Here is a 17,063-nt window from a genome sequence, read left to right as displayed (position 1 = left end):
GAGCCAGTGTAGGAAAGAAGAAAACATGTAATGTATGGACTGATGTTAAGAATGACAGATTCTGAAATGTTTGCTTGAATCCCAGAAAGACAGATTAGTGGGGCATGATGCAGGTGACAGAACCAAAGGCTTGTCGTAAATGTGGTTGTCACTAAGCTGTGCCACTAAGGACATGGACAGCAGACCCCTTCAATGTGGTGTAAATGTGTGCTCACATGCAAGTGGATAAGGATAATTATCTTCCAGAATTATCAAGATTTTAGTGGTATAAAGAAAATGATTGTGGGTCCTGAATTTTTCAAGCCCTGGTTCTTGAAATCTAGTAATTCTTTGTGTAAATAATCATGAAAACTGATCACAGGCAGCAGAAGGAAAGCAAATGTGGCACCAGGAGGAAAGGAAATGTCATTTTAAACCAGCTTCTTTAAAAACCTTCCTACTACTCAAAGTAACATTTTTCCTATTTTTTTTGTTCAGTTTATTGTTCATATTGAAAATTTCATATTAAAAACCAGAAGCCAGCAAAAGGATCCACAGTGCATTATTCCACTAATGACAAAGTGCTGCACCTTACTGCTAATGACATCTTTACTTTGATGTCCATTTATTCTGTTTATTAGCTGAGATAAACTTTCATGATCCAAAACTCCTTTTGTGTCTTCAGCATGTCCGCCTTCTTTTCACCCTTCCTCCCTCTGTATCCAGCGCAGAATTAGGAACATACTTAAAATCCACTTTTCTGAGTCTCTTACTAGTAATAGAGGAAAACAGCTGCTTGTAGTGCATAGAAGATACCTTCTGTGTGGTTAATGGAGGTAAAGACTTTTGCTGCACGTAATGCCATGTTCTCCCAAATAACTCCCCACTGCTGTTTCCCTTCATCATTTTTGCTGGGTGTCTTCTTGCTTCTATTCTGTCCTGCCTGTGTCCAGCCTCATGGGGTTTCTGACACGGCATGCACACTCTCCAGAGGTTACCAGCACTGGAGTTATCCTCCTTTCTCCGATAGGAGGTGAGGCCTTAGCTGCCTGCCTCACAAGCACACACTGTCTCTGATGTGTACTTGCAATCGTGTGCATTTCTTTTTTTCAGAGTCTTTTGCGTAATGGAAATTGCTGACCTAAAAGCTTCGAATTGTCTTCTCTGTTTAAGCCGGGACCATTTTTATTTTCCTGATTAGTGTGCTTGGTCAATCTTCACCACAAAGGAATGTTTGCAAGCATCTTTGGTTGATACTGTGTGTGGGAATTCTCTGATTCCAGTATCACGTTAATGTTCTGCACAACTCCCTCTCCACAGGTAGGACCAGGAAGCCCTGCATTTTTGTCATGGATCTCACATGCAGTCTGGAATCTGATTCAAAAGGCCCATAAAATTTTCCTGGGATATGTGTGACTTGCATGCAGAAGACATTTTTATTGAGTCGTGTTAGTTAATTATAGGAGCTTCAAAATTCCCCAGTAAGGGACAGGCTTCTCAGCCACTGTAAATCCACATAGCTCTGTTGAAATCAGCCAGGCTTTGCTACTTTACATTAGCTGAGCATCTGCTCTGTGGTTTTTATCCCTTTTTTTTTTTTATTCTGCATTGCCAACTAGAGACTTATTGTGCAAGCAGGCAGTAAAGCACAGCGATACTTTCGACTCCATCTACATGTCCTGTATTTGTTATCTAATTGCCAATAGACCAAACGGCAAAGGGACTGTATTTTTCAACCAAACGACCTGTGAGTAGCAGGAAATCATATGCTCTTACCTCTTTGGTCAAGACAAGAGAGTCCGCATTTTCCATAATGAGAGAAATCAACTCTTCTTTATCAGTGCTTTTTGTGCAATTGCAAATCTTTAGAACATAGCCGCTGCTTAGATTTAACAACTGCATCCCAACCCTCTATACATCAGGAACATGCAGGTAGCTTTTATATAACTGCAATGAATACAATTATTTGTAACTGCATTGTGCTAAAACTGAGCCTCAGATACTTGCAAGGGGATCCCTGACTAGTCAGAGCAATGTGCTTCTATTCAAGAGGGGATTTCAAATCTTTATTTGACTTCAGTGTAGACATTTATTGTTTTGTGAATTATAATGAAATGATACATTAGTAATATGAAGAACATATGAAGAACCTGTGTCTCTGGTCACTCTAGATACCTGAAGTGTTGCAGACTCTCCCTGCAACTATCTGCGTGGTAAAACTTAAGCCCCTGCTCACGTGCTTTGCAGCACATGGGTGCTCAGCAGCCTCTGGCAGGCTACAGCCCCAATTTCTTATCCACAACTGGCATTTCATATGTGGAAGTGTGAGCGGACGCTGGACCTCATTTCCTGTTATTTCATCAGTCTTCCCCAGTAGTTCCACCTAGTTAACGTGTTGCTCAGTGTGGTGAACTGAGCAATGGCACATTTGCCTCCTGGGAAACCATTTGGTGATGCAAATTGTCTCCTCTGTCCCACAACCCCCTGTCAGACTCCACCAGGACCTCTGTGCTTGTAGATGAGGAATTTCTGAGGCAGAACAGGGAAGGTGTTGGGAGTTTTAATAAAATGATGAATTACAGTTATAGCTGTTAACAATTAGTCTAATACTACAATCCATTCAGATGAATACTTTTACCAGCCAGATTTCCATTTGTGTAGGATTCCAACCAGTCTGGTGAAATGGGTAGATTTGCTAGGGCGTCCTGCTGTCTCCCTGCACCGAAGGCAATGGTTGGTGTCTGGCTTATCCTCTGCTTCTTCAGAGGGACAGTTCAGCTTAATATTCAATTTAGTTTGTCAAATTATTCAGGCATGGGCTCCTAATAGCATAGATTAGTCATATCAGCAGGTGGACTTCAATCAAAAATATAATAATTGATATCACATTGCCCAGTCCAATCAACACAGGCTGATAGCATCTGCTTTACTCTGTGCTTTTGTATTGTGAATCAAATCTCCAAATTGAACCAAACCATTTCAAGGAGTTGTATTATCACCCCTTGGCTTTAGTAGCCCTTGTGAGCTCTCACAAGATCCCTAGAGATAGAGAGCAATATTCATTCTTTTCAGGTAAATTTAGTTTGGTTTTCAAGTGAAAAAAGCCACTGGATTCTGAATGCTGCTGTGGTTTTGTGTAGAATGGATTGCAATTCTCTGATTATTTCCTTGTGTTCGCTATATTATTTTGTTATGTACACCACTTGTTTTCTGATTTCCTATGCCACTGTGAACCCTGGGGGCCGGGGGCATCTTTTTTAGTATTTACTATATCTACCCTAGTTGTTGCTGTGGTACAGCCAATTGGTGAAATCCATCATATGATTCATGACATGAACGACTTACCTCAACTTGGCTACTTGACTTTTAAATGCTTTTCAGAAAAGCTTACTCTCATTTGATTTGTCTGCTCACATATGTTATAATAAAGTACAAAGTAAAGAAAGGTGAAGAGTGATCTGAATACCGAATTTGACTGTGCAGCAGACAAGCTGGCACAGGACGAGTTCAGTTCAAAGTAAAACCTTTCTAAGGTGAGCTTTTCCTTTGGTGATACGGTCTTTAATCTTGATGATGATTCAGCTAATTTTTTGTTTCTCTTAAGAAAAGCTTATTTCACACAGCTTAATACATTTATATCTTATGTATTCGCAGAGATTTCCACTGGGACATCTCAAAAAGCTGCATTGATTTTTTTTACTTTTCATAGCCCTGTTATGGATTTGGCAAGCAGTGCTATCAGCTTTATAGGTGGGAGGGCCTGAGGCTGAGACAATGAAATGATCTGGCTGCGGCAACTCAGCAATTATCTGACATGAAGGTCCCTGGCCTTTTGCCTCGCAGCTCAGTGCCTTAACCACAGATGCCATGTCTCAGGCAGCAGCAAAGACCAAAGGCAGAGCTCAGGTTCCCGCTTCCCCCAGCAACATCTTGGAAGTACCCTCCCGTTCTGGCAAGGCCATTCATTGCTAGATGAGTACCTTGCCATAAGGTGTTCCCTCCTTTTAATTTCTAGTGCTTTGACCTCACTATGCTGTGTTAAGACAAGGAAGTAAACCAGGTAAAATAGTAGGTGGAAATCCTAATTATTGCAGGGCAAGCCTGAAGTCTAAGGGTACAGCTTTTGAGGAGCAGAAAATGAAATATATTCACAGTTCTGTTAGTAATTTGTGTTGCTACAGAGCTATTGGAGTTATCTGAGCCCTTGGATTTAAAGAGTTTTTCAAACTGAATACCAATATGATAGGAACTTGAGACCTTGGGGCCATCTGAAAATCACCCCAGGAACTCCCTGGAGAATGAGTTGGGACTGAAAAGTCCTGGAGAGTTCCCACATTCCTGTTGTGTCCAGCAGAGAGAAAATAATTGCAAACCACTGGGGCCACAGTGTCTTTATTTCAAAGATATTTAAACTTTTTACAAGCAGGAAGTTCTGCTGAAATTCCTAGAATACTAATCTTAAAAAACCTTGCAACGGGGTCAACAGAAACCAGCTATGGCCTATTTATAAGCAGTGATTGAACTTGGACGCTGGGGGTGGGTATGTGGGGGGTTTCAAATATGGTTAGTAAGGCCAAAAGTGAGATCCTGGCCTCTGCCTGCTAGTGCTGCGCAGACTCTGAAGGGTGTCCTGAGCCCCAGCAGGGCTCAGCCTCCCAACACTGAGATGCACCACACCGCTACTGTTGGCAAAAGCTTCCCTTGGTATGTGTTGAATGGAAAGCTTATTTCGTAACAGGCCTGGATCAAGAGCTACATGTGGGTGTTATCTCTAAAGCTTAACTCGCCCATCCAGCACAGGCAGATTGCTTTTAAACTCCAAGAAAAAGTGAATAGCTGGGAAACTCGCTAAGAATATTCATTTGTTTTACAACCAAAGGTGCCTTTATCTTCTGATACTCAAATGTGAAAGTGTATTTGTCTCCCACCGATGAAATATAATATTGATGTCACCTCCAAGAAATATAGTGTAATGTATCGCTTTTTCTGTCTGTTTTGCACTTTATGTAAACATGCAAACACTAGCGACACCCCGCTATGATGGCAGCCAATAGACTAAACACTTACCCTCGCTGCTGTTGTGTAGCCATGGGCAATTTATCTGTGTCTCACCTCTCTTAAAACACTTTTATCAAAATTGGCGGTCAAACAGCACTGAACCATGGTGGCCTCAATCTTAAATGCTGTGGTGCAGATTTTAATTTGGGAAAGATTAATGCACTCTCAAGTGTTAATGCCACAGCTTTCTGTTATCTACATTGATGGGTGTCAGCTAATTTCTGCAGAAGGATTGTAAAGCAAACTGTGCATGTTGATGTTTCAGAAACCTAAAGCTCCAGAATGGCTAGATAATAGAGAGGGGAATGGAACTATTTTCTCAAATTTCTTTTAAATTAGAAAATGTTTCCCCTGTCTTTCTAAAGCTGAGCTACCGAGTCAATTCCATTCAAGCTGATTCTTGAAGATATAGGGAATATTTCATTTAAAGGAGCAGTAAAAGTGTCAAAAGATACTTTATCAAGGTCGCTTTTAGATTGAAGATAACAACCCGTCTTATAACAAATATAGACCCCCATAGGAAGCTTTGTAATTTCCAGTACTGTAAAAGCGCTTAGTCTCTGTCTCCATCATCTCTCCTGGATTTTTTCCCTTGTCTAGCCACGTACAGTGTCTTAATCACCACAAACCTTTTTTTCATTTAATAAAATGACAACAGCTAGTACAATTTGGTTTGTTTTTTAGCTTTGTACAGTTTAGCAAATACAGCTGGAATTTGGTCTGTCTTTTTAATAGATTTTTGTAACTGTGGAAACGTCTAGAGATGATGCACAATAACTAGGAAATTCTTTCTGTACAGGCTGATTTACACAGGACAAGGGGGGAAATGCAATTAAGCTCCTAAAACTTGCTCCAGCAATGATCCAGGGGCTCATCCAGGGGCTACTAGGGAATTGCATGAGTAACAGTCACTCGCTCAGCCACTCTGAACAGTCTTGATAATATCATCCCAAATTGCTAATTATTCTGAGTGTTATAAAGAGGTACTGTTGTTATTTAACAATTTTTTATATGGGAAAATAGTAATGAAGGGTATTTGGTTAAAAAAAAAAAAAAAAAGACAGACTTCAAAGGGATTTGTTGCAATTCAGTTCAGGGTAAACTATTTTCGTGCCGGAAGGATGAAAGAGCAATGCTTTAAAGGAGAGTGAATTGCATATGATTTAACACTGATTTTATATGTTCAACCATCATCGTAGGGCTAGGATGAAAACATTCTTAACCAGGATAAATTTAAAATCTCCCCTCTCTCAAGGACGGTTCCTTCCTTAGCTTTAAATAGCAGCCAGGACTATTATAGTTGAATTCCGTTTAAATGTTTTCTGCCTATTTGTTTTCCTTCTCTGCTTTTTTTTTCTTTTTTTGTGCACTTCAGACAGCTCTCCGTTTACAGCCCCTTCTCTCAGGCTGCGAGCTGGCCTGGCAGACCGACCTACGCCCGTGCAGAACCCTGCTCACCTCCTCAAACAGCGCTGCCTAAATTCATAAGCATGATTTCTCCCTCCTCCACCTCCCCTGTTTCACCGCATGGTATCTGTGTTCGTCTTTGCTGGTTGTTCTTTCCCATGTCTGTGATCAGAACTGTATGAAGTGAGTAAAAATACTGAGGATGCTGTTTATTATTTGTGGACTGCTCTAGGATCTTAATTTCTTCAGTGTTTGGGCTTTTCAGTGAATTCATCCTTACATCCTGAGCTTGGCAAGAGAGGACCATTGGCTCCGTTTTTAAGCAGGAGCAGAGAAGGAAATGGTGTAATCAGTGTGCCCGCAGCAGAGCGAGGAACGGGATCCAGCTTGTCCCACTCCAGCCTATTTACTGCAAAACTGCCTCCTGTAAGACTGTGAACTTTCTAGTTTGCTTGTAGTGAGTGATACAAGGATTGTACAGCTGCTAGATGGGTAAGTAGGGAGATGGTAGACACATGTACTGGACAGAGGGGGTAAAGGAGGCAGTCAAGGGATGGTTTTTCTTGCCAAGGTTATCAGGTAAGCTGTGCAAGATCAGTGTTCATTTTGCCTCTGGACTCTGAATTCAGTATTTCCTGACTTTAAAAACTATTTTGGTTTATGTTTTTTGGCTTTGTGAATTTTTACATTAATCATTGCTTCTGATCCTGCATATTTTCAATTTAATTCCACTGTAACAAAATTTTATTTTTCAGAAATTATTCCCCTTTTAGTTGTGGTTCAAATAATTCTCTTGGGAAGGCAACTTTTTATAAGTATTTAATCACATGATTTGACTATATTTGTTTCATGTTATTATTAATTAGTGATGCAAAATACAGATTAAAAGTTGGCCTTCCCCCACTTCATTTTTCTTCATCAAATTCTGGTGGAGTAAAGGTCAATGGCAATCATCCAATAAGGATGGTTTGTGCCATAGCTTGATGAATGGGGATATTTAATAAACTGTTGACTAATAAACAACTGAAAAGGGCTAAATGTCAAGATCGTTTGCCTTGAAATAGGGATGTTGATTATTGGAGAATTCAGGTATCCTCATTCGTTCTTCACATAAAGGAAGGATATTTTGAAGCTTAGTAATAATTTTAGAGTTTTACTCTTTCTTCTAATATAACTGCTCCATCTTGGTTTTCAGGCAGTAATATTAAGGTAACAGTGGATTTACATCTCCTTCCCTCTGCCTTAGAGCCTCAGGCCTGGAATTCACACCATCTAGCAACAGACTTCAACACACTGCATCTGTTTGGACTCTGAACTCACTGACCAGCAGAGGTTATGTAGAGCTTCTTACGGCGTGTCTGCATTGAGCAGTCTTTTCTTGTTTGAGAGCCAGAATAGCCCAGCCATGGCAGAAGGGTTAAATTAACCTGCATAGACCTTTGTTCAAGCTAGGTCTATGCCCACTGGACTGTTTTAGACGGGTTGTGGTCTGTTTGCACTGCCTTACAGTTTGCAGAATAGATGTCCTCCAACCATTAGATTGCAAGCTCTTTTGCCAGGGAGCTTCTCCAAGGGTCTGTTATGATGCAGATGCCATCTAGATGGTCATGGTATAGCACTTGAGAGAGAAATGGTGATCTGCAGCTCTGGTGATTAAGCTGTTTTGTCTTTAGTATTTGGAAAATCTTGATTTTTGGAATCTCAAGTTTGAAGGTTTGACCCAGTTTTTGAGTTCTTAAAACACATTTGAGAGTTTTCAAGTAAATTAGGGCAAGTTCCTCTCTTGGGGGCACAAGGATAAACCTAGAGAAACACTGCAGAGTGTAAGTGGAATTGCCTTGGATTGCTACTGCTGTGATCTAAAAAGAATATGGGCCGCTCCAAAATATATCACTACTGATAATGAACTAACTACAGCAATTCTCAATATTATTCCTGGATTTGCCAGGCACTTGGTGCAATCTCTGGCTTGCGTGTTAAAAACAAACAATAGACTTTTCTGGAGAAAAATACGCTCATGGACTTCAAAATGGTATGGATTCTGGAGTTTTGGGGCATGATTCGAAAAGGTCTGTTCTAACGGTGTGAGTTTTCGTAGCTTTGTTTTCACTTTGAAACAAACTATTCTGTTACTGTATTCCAGTTGTTTCAAATATGCTGGAATAGCTTGTCATAAAATTCTGATTGAATTTAAAGCATGTGTGTGTGGTTAGGGAGGCATCTGTTAATTGTTCATGAAATTAATTGAATGGTGACTATCTAGTTGAGTTTTCATAGGATTTATTCCTAGGGGCTGTAACTGCCAGTTTTTTTAGAGGTATCCTGCCAGTAGGTTATTTTTAAAAAGAAAAAAAAACCCTTTCCACCTATCTCCTGTCAGCCTACACTCTGGTGTTGAATATGCAATTTTAAAAATGGGATTGTAGCAACTCTTCATATCAAAGTAAAATGCTTGTTTTTCATACAGGAATTACAGAGTGTAACATAATTGGGCTCACTGAAATGAATTCAGCATCTCTCAGAGAACAAAATCATTGAGCCTACAGACTAAATTTAACAGCCTAATAGAAATATGCAGGTGAAGGTACAATTAATTTTAATTACTCGACTATACATTGTTAGTTGCACAGCCATGAGTAAAATTAAAATGGCAATCACAATTAGAAAATTGCAACCTCATTGTGCAACAAATTAGTCACAAATTAAAAGTCCAGGAACTATTATACATCCACCTTATTGCTTTATGACCATTATTGCCCTGATATGGATTTTATTTCTTTAATGTCTTGTCCACCTCTTTACACCCTATCTTTGTTTAGGATCTCTGGCTCCTTACCAGATTGTGAATCTACTAAAAGAAATAATATAAGCTAGAGGAATATGACCTGCCTGTTCACTCTTAGCAGAAACTTGTATGGGGCCCAATCCTGCCTGCGGATGGCTCACGGAACAAGGTTTGTCGCGCAGTTATTTCTGTGAAGTTTCCAGAGCAAAGGAAACAGTGTTCAGGGGGTAATCGCTGAGGTCTGTATGTGATGTAACCCTTTTAGAAAAGGTCAGGCCAGTTAAAGAGGGGAATCTAGAGGGAATCTACACTGGTGTAAGTTAGACTTTCTCCTATCCCTCCCCTCTGGCTGGGCATACTGATTGCCTGCGCTGAGTATTTTAGCTTCTGGAGCAGCTGCTGGTACAACCCCCATTTGTAGCTGTTCTCCACACTGATTTATGCAGGGGTGGCTTACAAAATGTCCCATCCTTGAGAGCTTGGCACCTGCCTAAGGCAGGTAGCTGAGAAGGCGGAAGCGGGGCGATAGTCCGAGCTACCTTTTAGGTTGCTCTGAGATGGAGGAGCAGCGTTCATGCCGTTGGCGAGCTGAAGGGGTGGCGACAAACTGCTGAAATGCAGCACCGAAAGGGCTGCCGCTGTTGGGCAACACAGTGTCTGCCTGCTCTCTGACATCTGGAAACCTGTGCCCATCCCTGGCACCAGCCACTCATCTGACCAGCTCCTCTCCTGCTATTAAGTAATCTGAGATTAACAGCGATTACCATTGCCTTACTTGTATCTTGTGAACTTTGCAGCGAGACCCCCAATTGAAGGGTAATGCAGGACCTGCTCTAGGTTGTACTAGGTATGAGGATGGCTCTCAACCAAAACTGAGGAGCCATGGCAAAGGCTAAAATAAGTCAGCCCTAAAATTACCTGCTCTGTCCTAGTTGCAGCTGAGGACCAAGAAAGACAAATTCTTATGGCAGCATCTGATTTATGTGCTCTGCATTTAGTCCAGTCCCTCCAGTTCTCCTGAGGGAGGCCAAGCAAGAGAATTGCATATATTATGGTTGGGAAGCGCAGTATGTAGCAAGATAATTAATCAGAGTTTCGGGGGAAGAGAGCTAGGGAAGGGGTTTAAGAGCAAATTGGCAAACCCCAGCGCGGTCTCCTCCTCAGTTTGGTCTCAGTTCTCTAAGGCCCTTTCTAAAATCACTAACGCCTAGGCCAGCTAGCGTGAGCCCCAGCAGGGGTTTTGCAGTGCTCAGAGAGCTGCAACTCTGTTTCGTGTATGCAATTGAGCGGCTCTCAGAGGGTAATGATGTTTAGTCACTACCAATTGGGACTGGATTTTAATTGATGACCCAGAGGTGAAAGTCTTTATATTCCATTGCCTGCTATTGCCAGTATTTTTCTTCTGTAATCCTCTTTGCTGTAAAGCGAATACTTTAAGATGGGGGAATTAAAGTGGGACTGAAGATACACAGCTGTTTTGGGGAGAGAAAAGATATGCTAGATCTCTAGTTACTGATCTCTATTTAGGGCCCAACAGGAACATGTTAGTAGTATAATCCCAAATTCAGCCATCTACTATTAAAATGGAACCAAAATATAAAATTTATTGGAACAACTTATTTCCTTGTTTTTAACTGCATATTGTTGTTTGCAAATTTACATATAATTTCACTTCTATTTCTCCTGTTCCCAACAGCTAGAATTCCCTCTTATCCCAAGCAAAACTTATCTTTGCTTACTCAAATGCTAAAATCTCCCTCATGTAGTGCTGGGAGGGAGCAGAACCTGTCATTTACTGTACATTTATGCAGCTCCTGGCACTTAATTGCACGGCAGGGCTGACCTCAGTGTACAAGCCAAGCAAAACTAATAATGTGATCAGTGGGTGACTCAGAAGAATTTCTCTCACGGGTCCAAAACTTTCTTGTCAGTAGTTTTCCTAGCTCTGACCTCTCTGAGCTTTGGAGTTTCTTGATCGGTTAATAAGAAAGATTTTTCTCTTGAAAATGTGGAGACATAAAAATGGAATATCAGTTCTAGTATGTATTTGGACATATTCTGTATGGTCTGTGTTTTGAATGATTTCTACAGCAGTGAATATGTAAAATGAGGGAAACATGTACAGGTACCACTGGTTGGTATTCATTTAATATCATATTTTCTTTACTGGGAAGCAGTATGTGTTGTCCCTTCAGCATTCAGATTAGTATTAGCACAAATATATCTTTTATAACTTTTAATTTCAAAAGCAAGCACCTCAGTTTATCTGTAAAATGGAGTTCAGGATAAGTCAGAATGACATGCTCATGGTTATGTGACAACCTTGCAAGAAGAGCAGGGATTATTCTCCCGGTTTCTTATTCACCGAGTCACGGTGCTGTTGAGACTCTTCTCTGTCTAAGCATTATGTATCTCTCTGCATGGTGCCAAAAGCACTTGGCCTTTGGTGTTTTTCCCAGTTGTACTCTTCACATGCTGATATTTTAGGGGTGGTGATGTAGGAATTGTGGTGAACTTGTCTAGAGGAAAATGTTGATGTAAGGAATTATTTGCTTTATTTTCCTCCTGTTCTTTGCTGGTAAGAAATTGGTCTTGCCCATGAGTCTGAAGGGTTTTGGTGTTGAAATGCATGGAAGACCTGCAATACAAATATCTTGTGATTTGGGTCAATAACTTTGCATTAATATTTGCTGTTAGTAATAAGTGGGTAGAGTCTCATGGGAAAGCTGCAAAAATGGAAATGTCTCCTTGTAGACGTGTGTTCATGAAACCAGGGTCTGCAGCTGACAGAGCAATCGGAGAGGTGTCTCTAAGCTTTACTGTTGGAGCCCTGAAACTCTATGTGACTTTTGAAATCCTTGGCTTGCCGGTGAGGAGGGGGAACTTGGCTCTCAAACTTCTTTGAATCTCATAAATATTGCAAATCTGTTATTTAACCACTTTATTTAAGCCACAATAAATGTAAGCATGATTCTTTAGATATTGCTGAGAAGAATCCTCGTGTAAACTAGGCTGTAGCCCTTCGCTTAATCCAAGCTCCTGCAAACTGCTTAATTTCCTCTACAAAGAACTAATTACAAATCTACATAATAAATTCTTTTCTTTCCCTGTAGTCTAACAGAACTCAACCGAAAACATAGGTTTGAGCGTGTAGCTTTGAAATTAACTAAGCAATGTAACAGCATTAAAAAAATAGCCCTAGGAAGCCTTCGTCGCTGATTTTATTTTATATTGTTATAGAGCTCACGCTTCAGTGACTTCCTTTCATCTAGTCATTGGGCTGAAGAAATAACACAGCAAAGGAAACCTCTTGAGTATCTGATGTATATGGTAAATGGTCATTTCAGGGACCGTGCACTATGGGCCTCAAACTGAGAATTTAATTTAATTGGTTGAAATTAAAAAAACATTCATGCCTCATGAAATTATAACCTTTACCCCGTGTGTGTCAGCTACATCTGACACTAGCCTTGTTGTTTAGAGATGAAATCCCTCCCCTATTTAAATGGAAGCTCCTATGGGACGTACATAAGCCTTACAAACAGAAGAGGCAAGTGGCTCTGATAGCTAGATCACTGCTCCAATCATGGTTAACATTGGCAGCGTTTCGTTTAGAAGTTCGTGTGCCTGTTTTTGTCTTTGCCACCGCATTCTTTTTAAAATCATGTTTGTTTGTTTGCTTGTTTTCAGTATGCACATTTTTGTTTCAAAATTTGCGTATTCACAAAAAAGGGATCGAGCTACAGATTTGTGTATTTCCTGTTGAGAAATTGGGAATTGAGGTTCAGCGTCTAGCTTGGCTGGTGATCTGCCTTGTATCGCTTGGACTCTGTATGTGATCATGTATTTGGGTGCGTGTTTTTTCTGCTGTTTTGTTTGTCTTGTTGCTTTAGATCACAAAGTGCAAGAACTTTTTTTTTTTTTCTTTTTCCTGGAAGTCTGTGCAGCACTGAGGACAGGGGCGACCCAAACTTCTTTTGAGACTGGGACTGTTACAGTAGTGCCAGACAAAAAGGGGTTTTAATGCCATATGTCATGAGGTACAGATAGGATATCTGTAATGTTTCAGGGTGGAGTTTTCAAAGAGGCTGCAGAGAGGCAGTGCATGGTTTCTACTGACTTTCAAAGGGATTTGGGGGCCACAGTCTTCAGATTTCTTTGGGGGATCCCAGTGTTATAAATATGTCTATCGTATTTATGTATGACATATTTGGTAGTGGGATAAAACCACTGCAAGCTTGTAGAGTGGCCTTAGCTCCTCAGCAGGAGGTCTACTACAGAGATGCCCTAGTTCTGATGAACGTTTGCTCTAGATTTTAGGTGCAATAAAAAGTTTTAAAAAAGGTCGTGGAAATGATCTGGGATCAGGCATACCTCTTATATGTAAAGGTCAAGGCCATTTATACCAGAGAAAGGATAAATAAGAAGAGAATAGGGAAACAAACATAAAATGTAAGGGAAATATATTGGAAACTTCTTTTTCACCTTTTCTCATAATAAGAGAATAAGGTGATGTTCAATGAAAGTAAGTTAGTGATCACATAACCAGTCAAGAAAATTCCTGCAATGCACAGTTATCCATTGGAGCTCCTTGCTACAGGATGTCACCGACAGTAATTTAGTAGGGTTCAGAAAGCACTGAGCATTTACAACGATGAAAAGAATGCTCAGAAAGCTAATAGTACATTGCTTCAACAGAAAAGTTTCAAAAAAGATATAACTTTGATGCTGTGGCAGATTATCCTCCTCTGCCTGGCTGCCCCTTTTTCTGAAGCAGCAGGATTCAAAAAAAGGCTACTCCAGCTCCCAGGATCCTGAAGTAATTGTATCCTCTGTTTTGCCTAGTAAGGCAGAGGACTTTGAGATCCCAGATATTGCAGCTTCCTGTCAGCATAGCACCAAATTAATAAAACACTGATGGGATACCCAAGCAGTCTCATAACGATATATATATCACCATGAATGTGTGGGTTAACTTGCAGAGGTACTCAGCATCCATAAGCTTATCGTCAAGAACAGGTTTTCTTCATGCGCTGTGGTGCTATGTCTCTTTCATGTCTCTCATAAATAGGAAGCACAAAACGTGAAATTTTATGAAAACATTATCTGATGCAACAGGACTTTTTCAAATCTTGAATTCAGGTTAGAACTGCTTCTCCTCAGTGTCACTCTGACACAACACATACTGCCAACAACACACATTTATTACTCAAACCCTGTCTGTGTGCTTTCCTCTGGAAAACTCCAGAAGTGCAGAAAATCTGTCCCAAACGTCTTGCCAGTTCAGGGCTGGTCTCTGAAACCTCAGAAGCGCCCATATGTTTCAATGCAACTACTGCTCTGCAGGTAGGAGGGAATCAAAATATGGTTTTAGATGGAAGCTAAAGCATTTCTAGTCTATGCATAGTGATGGTCTGTGTGCAAGAGAATCTCTGGCCAAAATGTTGATTTTCTAGTCATGGGAACAGGGATGGTCAGACAGTCTTCAGCACTGGAGATGTACAAGGGGCATGAAAAGGGAAGGATAAAACTTGAGGGGTGAAACATGCCTCCTTTCATCTCCTCACCATAGCTCACTGGGGTGCTCTGTGGGACTTGTCTAAGGGCTTTCCCGTGACTTTGCATTAGGCTCAGCTCTGTTTCTACATAAACAAACTTGGCCAAAGTGGAGAGCGTGTGTCAGTGTGTCTTCTTGAAAGGTGATGTGTTTATAGGTGCAAGTCTCATTAATAACAAGCAACATAAATGGTCAGTTTTTAATGCCTCAGAGTGAGGCAATGAGTGGGACTTGTTGACCAACAGTCAGTCAATGGATTTTCCCTCAAAAGCAAGGAAAAAAGTCCCTCCCCAGCTCTGCTACCAAATGAAAAGCACTAAACAACTTCCTCCCCTGTGTGAGCCCTTCTAATGATAAAAGAATAAAATGCTGTGCTAGAACATTTGGAGTTGTGGGGCTTTTAGCTTCTCCAGGGAGTGGGCCATTGCTATCTACAGATTGAATCAATCTGCCTCGGAAGCGTGATGGCGAAAGAACCCGTACACGATAACAAAGCGACACATCAAGGGAAGAGCCTTTACTTCTTTGAACATAGATAAGACGGCTTTTTAAAAAGCGAGCAGGCACAGAGCAACTGCAGCCTCACCTAGCAGTAGTTTTAATCCTCTTGCTTGAGATTGGTAGAAGATTTGGCAGGTAGGAGGATGGGGTAAGTCTCTTCTTGTTATCTGAGAGTAGGACAATGCTATTACAAGTAAGGCAGCAAGAGAATTCTTGCTTGATAATAGAGTTAAGGGGAGCTAAAGGATAAACTCTTTTTTATTGGGGGGAATAATAAGATTGTCTGGGGCTAACTTTAGTGAAACTTGTTATTCTGTCCCTGACCTGTCATCAGGTATCTTGTGCACAGTGCTGCAAAGGGCATTGCTACGTTAACCCAGCTGTGTTCACAAGGATGTTGTGCAGGGCAGAGGAGGCCTAGCCAGTTTTGTTTGCTTCAAAGCAGTGGTTCCTCTCTCTGTGTCTCCCTTTCTAGAAAATAGCTTTTGAGCAGCAACTTATTCTTACGAAGCTGATTTTGGGATGATTTTTGTTTATGGGCCCATGCTTTACTACCTTTGGGGGCTGCGGTACTTTCTCTGGGAGATCTGCAAGTGTAATGAAAATCACGTCATGTGTAGAGATGCCACATTTGCGACATGGATCTCTACCACTTAAGCTAAGATCTCAGAGAGTTCTGTAACAGATTTTTTATAGCCACTAATCCCAGCCACCAGAGGGAAACACAACCATATGCATTAAGCTGGCCTGTCACGTGCACTTTCTCTACTTGTGCGAGTCTTATTGGATATCGGAGGTATCAGGTGGGGGGTCCACTGTGGGGTTGCGTTTTGTAAAGTCCCAACCAGCTGCCATCGTGGAGGCTGCTGAAGCCTAAGTAGGCTCTCTTGTCTTTCCTTTCATAGGAAGACAAAGGTTTTCATGGTTGGAAGAACTGCATGAAGGCTGTGATCTTGCCTCTGCTAAGCTTGTATAAAGCGCATGTTCAGACTGTGTTGAAATATCCCCAGATATAGTTTGTGTAGCACTTATTCTGCCCCTTGTAGTTATTTGTCTCTACTGTTTCTAGTCAAAACAGGAGTGGTGTAAAAAGTGGTGTTGCCAAAAACACCCCAAAAAGGATATTATCTACAGTGTCACAGAAGGCTTTGCCTTCTGCCATCTGTTTTCTCATTGTTTCAGTTGTCAAGAAGGCAACAGGTTCAATAACCAAGCAAATGCTGGCACACTCTGAGTGAACTGACCTCCTGCTTTCTAACCCACCTCTTCCTGAGCTGTCCAGCCACGCACATCCCATATGAGAAGTCTGTGGTCTTGAGAACTTCTTTAACCTACTCAGTTCAGCTTTGTGTGTTTGTGCTGATAGGAAGCCAGCGTACACTGCTGCTGCAGCCCTTACCTCCACTTGGGCTCTGCTTGAGGGGCTGGACTTGTATCCAAATCAAATACAGATTTGTGGCCAGATGAGGTAGCGTCGCCCTTGATTTGTACATGGGCCACATCTGTACCACCTGTCTGGGCAGCTGACCATAAAAATCACTAGTAAGAAACCATCCAATGACATAATTCCATTTTTCCCAATAGTCTCAAATCCATTTTTTCTCTTATTTGTAGCATGCATTTCCAGAAATATGGAGTTTCCCATTTTCAAAAATAGCTGTAAAATCCTGTTCTCCCCTCAGCACCATCTCGGCGTGTCTGGTGCTCATTGCACTCTGTTATCCAGCCGCCCTTCCTGGGCCGAGGTAGAAGGCTGCCTGGTGAGGCAGCTAATGA

This window comes from Apteryx mantelli, chromosome 5 (assembly GCF_036417845.1).
Source record: "Apteryx mantelli isolate bAptMan1 chromosome 5, bAptMan1.hap1, whole genome shotgun sequence".
Lineage (NCBI taxonomy): Eukaryota > Metazoa > Chordata > Aves > Apterygiformes > Apterygidae > Apteryx > Apteryx mantelli.
This window is presented reverse-complemented; position numbering follows the sequence as displayed.